The sequence below is a fragment of the Morus notabilis genome, unplaced genomic scaffold (genome assembly GCF_000414095.1).
Source record: "Morus notabilis unplaced genomic scaffold, ASM41409v2 Scaffold271, whole genome shotgun sequence".
NCBI lineage: Eukaryota > Viridiplantae > Streptophyta > Magnoliopsida > Rosales > Moraceae > Morus > Morus notabilis.
Window position 1 is genome coordinate 599,377 of NW_010365721.1, and position 4,732 is coordinate 604,108.

A 4,732-nucleotide genomic window follows, 5' to 3' on the forward strand; every position below is an offset into this window, starting at 1 on the left:
TGTCTTCTTCATATTGCATATATTTTTAGACATTGAGGACATTGTCTGATTTTGGGTTGGGGGTGGTGAGCATATTCATGCGTGAGATTAATTTTTTTCTTGTAGTTATTGGGTCCAAATTTTTGCGAGATTAACTAAGTATAATTTCGAAATGTTCGGTTTGAGTCAGTTTTTGCTATCTTAATTACCAAGAAATGATTTCCAGAGTTATTTTTGAGCACATGCTAGACCTTGTGGTAAGATGGTTGTTGACACATTTAGTTGAGAAAAACTCCCGAGTTTAAGTTTTTCATTTTTTGGTGAGTTGTGAGAGTTGAGAAAACAGCTTTTTGAACTTTCATTGATCTTTTGAGTTGGTTGAGTTATTAACGGAGCACCTTTACTTGACTTGTGACATTTGCTTGAGAGATGATTTCTGGTTAGGAATAATTTTTAGAATTTGAGCCATGTGTTGAAGGTAGTTATCATTTTTCTTTTTCATTTTATCATAAAAAAAAAGAGAGCAAGAGCATCATTTATCATCAATGTTTACGTAGTTTGGTTGCACTGATGTCTTGTGCTGTATAGCAGCCAATCACAAGAATGCCTTACTACATCAGCTTCATCAAATGTATGTTGTCTCTTGCCTCGAAAAAAAAAAAGAAGAAGTTTGTGTTATTTGTCTGTATTTTTTGGCTCTTTGTTTGTTTATGAGATCTTCCTCTTGACCAGACTGAAATCCCGAAAGTTTGTTTATGATTTGAGTGATGAATTATTCCAGATATTTGATTTGCCTATCATTTGATCAATGTTTGTTTAATAGCTTGTCCTTAAATTGTCTTTTTTCACTTGAGCGTTAATTGTGACATTTCTAACTCCATGAGCGTAATCCCTTTGCATTAAAATATTTCCGACCCCCATGAGGTAAATGGAGTTGAGACTTTACCTTGGTAAGTTTTTCGATACTATTTGTGTTATGGACTGTGGTAAGAGGGATACGGTTTGGTGTACACACACACGACTCTGGAGTTATGACTGAAGTAGTTTTGGTAGCATTTTCTGATGACTTACTAATGTTTTGTTTGATTGCTTAGGTGATTTTGCAGGTTTTGATTTGAATTTTCAGCTTGACATGATTTTTCTTTCGCTTGAAATTGCTAGGGACTAGCAATAAGCTGGTTGGGGGTTGTGATAAGTGCACAAATTTGCACTTTTAATGTTCATAATTGTCAAATTATTTTATCAAAATTTGTGATTTTAATTTCAAATATTCCTAAATTTAAAGGATTTAATTTTAATTGGATTTATTTTATTTTTCAGGTTTTTGAAGAAAACAATTGGATTTGGGCTAGTTTACCAAACAAAACCCAAATGTTGAGCCCAAGAAAAGCCCAAATCGGCCCAAAGCCCATCAGCCCATCGTCCAGCCGAGACGAGCCGAGAAGCCGCGAGCCCATCCCAGCCGCCACGTGTTGTCCTCTGCCGCGCCGCAGGTCCGTGAGACCCAGCTGTCCCCGCGCATACGCGTGCTTGGCGCGCACGCCGTTCCCTCCGGGCGAGTTCTCCTCATGGGCGCGTCAGGCTCACTTCCGCTTTCTTCCGCGTGGGTCCCGTGTGCAGCAGCTCTCCAACCACGTGACGCCACGTGGTCCCATGCCAGCTGCTCCCCCGTTGCGTCCCCACGCCAGTAAGCGCGCTTTGCGCGCACGTTGTCCCTCCCCGCGCGAGTTTCTCTCCCGCGCGCGTCCACTCTTCCTCCGCGTGGGTCCAGCTGTGCACCACATTTTCTCCCGCGCGCGAATCAACTTACGACACGTGTCCCACTCTTCAGCCAGATGCGTTTATGATGGTTTTTCTCCCCCGTTTAAGCCTTGTGATGTTTTTTTCTTAGCATTTTAAAAACTCTATAAATAGGGCCATTGTCAAGGTGATTAGGGGTTAATTTTTAAAGCCTAAATTCTCATACATTTTCTCTTATTTTCTTGTTCTTATTATCATACTTTCTTTTTAGAATTTTATGAGAATTATGTGCAAGCTAGGCTAGAGTATTTAGGTGAGGCTAGAGATGATCTTATATGTGTAGTGAACTTATTTGGATTTTTGATTCTGCAATGGTTTGTAAGTTTTATACATTTGAGTAAATAATTTTCTTTTATCATATTTCTTCCTCTTATGAATATATTTTATTGTCAACTTTCATATAAATCTAGTCAAACTCTTTTTATGTGATTGTTGCATTATATTATATATTGATAGGTATTGTTTTATGAGTAGTCTTTTACTGCATTATTGCCAACGGTATATTGTCGCTCTTAGATTTCTCATAAGATAATTTTTCCTAATTCTAAACGTTAGAATTTTATTTACTCGAATACATTTTTAATTCGTATGTTCTTCAAATATTTATTTTCCGATTGTTTGTTTGGGATGTGAAACTTTTAATTGAGTCAATTTATGAATCAAAATCCAAATAGGTGAACAAAGCATATGGAGGATTCTCAAAGCCTTATCACTTCTATTTATTGAATTTTCTCCATTTTAAATTGTTCAAAAAATCATCAAAAACACTCATTCATTTTCTTTGTTTGATTGCTTACTTTCCTAACGCTTTTTATTTGCTAATCATTTCTTGTTCAATTTAACACTTCCTCGTGGGATCGACCGTTCAAATTGTACTATAATTGACCGCTTGTTTTTGTACACGTTTGGGCGTAATCAATCGTGTCTCCAAAATTTCATAATTTTTTGACGTCATTTTTATTTTACTTTATTTTTCAAAGAAAAAAATAAAGAATATCATAAAAAATATAATATTCATTAAAAAATAATGCAGGTTGTTGCATTAATTCCTAAAAATCATATGTTAATATTAGAATGCAAAACATAAATATAAATGTAAAATTTTGACCCATCTCGGCCCCTGGGCGCCCCACTACACGAGTCAGGGGCTTTTTGAGAGCGTTTTACGTTTGTTGTCATTTTTTCAGGCTGCTATTTGCAGGCATGTCTAGAAAAATGTAAAGATCGTGTCTACAAAATTTCATAATTTTTTGACGTCGTTTTTATTTTATTTTATTTTTCAAAGTCAAAAAATAAAGAAAATAATAAAAAATAGAATATTCATCAAAAAATGGTGCCGCTGGTGGCATTAATTCCTAAAATCTCTATATTAATTTTAAACTGCAAAACCTAAGTAAAAATGTAAATTTTTTACCTATCCCGCCCCCACGGCACCCCACTACGCGGGCCGGGGGCTTCTTGATATCGTTTTTCTTTTTTCTGTCAGTTTTTGTACGCGTGTTCAGAAAAATGTAAGGATCGTGTCTGCAAAATTTTATAATTTTTAGACGTTCTTTTGATTTTATTTTATTTTTTAAAGACAAAAAATAAAGAAAATGATAAAAAAATAGACATTCATTAAAAAATGGCCAGACTCCTTGCATTAAATCCCAAAAATCATATATTAATGTTAGAATACAAAACATAAATAAAAATGTAAATTTTTTACCCATCTCGTCCCCTGGGCGCCCCACTACGCGAGTCGGGGACTTTTTGACATCGTTTTACTTTTTTTCTCATTTTTTCAGGCCATTTTTTGTAGGCATGCCTAGAAAAATGTAAGGATCGTGTCTATAATATTTCATAAATTTTTGACGTCGTTTGTATTTTATTTTATTTGTCAAAGTCAAAAAATAACGAAAATCATAAAAAATAGAATATTCATCAAACTATGGTGCCACTTGTTGCATTAATTCCTAAAAACTATATATTAATTTTAGAATTCAAAACATAAGTAAAAATATAAATTTTTGACCTATCCCGGCCCCTGGGCGCCCCACTACGCGGGATGAGGGCTTTTTGACAGGGTTTTTCTTTTTTCTGTCATTTGTTAGGCCATTTTTTGTGGGCATGCCTAGAAAAATGTAAGGATCGTGTCTCCAAAATTTCATAATTTTTTGACGTCGTTTTTATTTTACTTTATTTTTCAAACAAACAAAATAAAGAATATCATAAAAAATATAATATTCATTAAAAATAATGCAGGATGTTGCATTAATTCCTAAATGTCATATGTTAAAATTAGAATGCAAAATATAAATAAAAATATAAATTTTTGACCCATCTCGGCCCCTGGGCGCCCCACTACACGAGTCGGGGGCTTTTTGAGAGCGTTTTACGTTTGTTGTCATTTTTTCAGGCCGCTTTTTGCAGGCATGTCTAGAAAAATGTAAAGATCGTGTCTACAAAATTTCATAATTTTTTAACGTCGTTTTTATTTTATTTTATTTTTCAAAGTCAAAAAATAAAGAAAATAATAAAAAATAGAATATTCTTCAAAAAATGGTGCCGCTGGTGGCATTAATTCCTAAAATATCTATATTAATTTTAAACTGTAAAACCTATGTAAAAATGTAAATTTTTGACCTATCCCGCCTTACGGCACCCCACTACGCGGGCCGGAGGCTTCTTGACATCGTTTTTTTTTTCTGTCATTTTTTGTATGCATGTCTAGAAAAATGTAAGGATCGTGTCTGTAAAATTTTATAATTTTAAGACGTTTTTATTTTATTTTATTTTTTAAAGACAAAAAATAAAGAAAATAATTAAAAATAGATATTCATTAAAAAATGGTCAGACTCATTGCGTTAAATCCCAAAAATCATATATTAATGTCAGAATACAAAACATAAATAAAAATGTACATTTTTTACTCATCCCGTCCCCTAGACGCCTCACTACGCGAGTCGGGGAC

General features: G+C 34.2%; 1 pseudogene; it reads left to right on the forward strand.

Annotated features, from left to right (window-relative positions):
• Positions 1-2,990, forward strand: part of LOC112093637 — a 7,269-nt pseudogene extending 4,279 nt beyond the window's left edge.
• Positions 2,991-4,732: the final 1,742 nt, after the last annotated feature.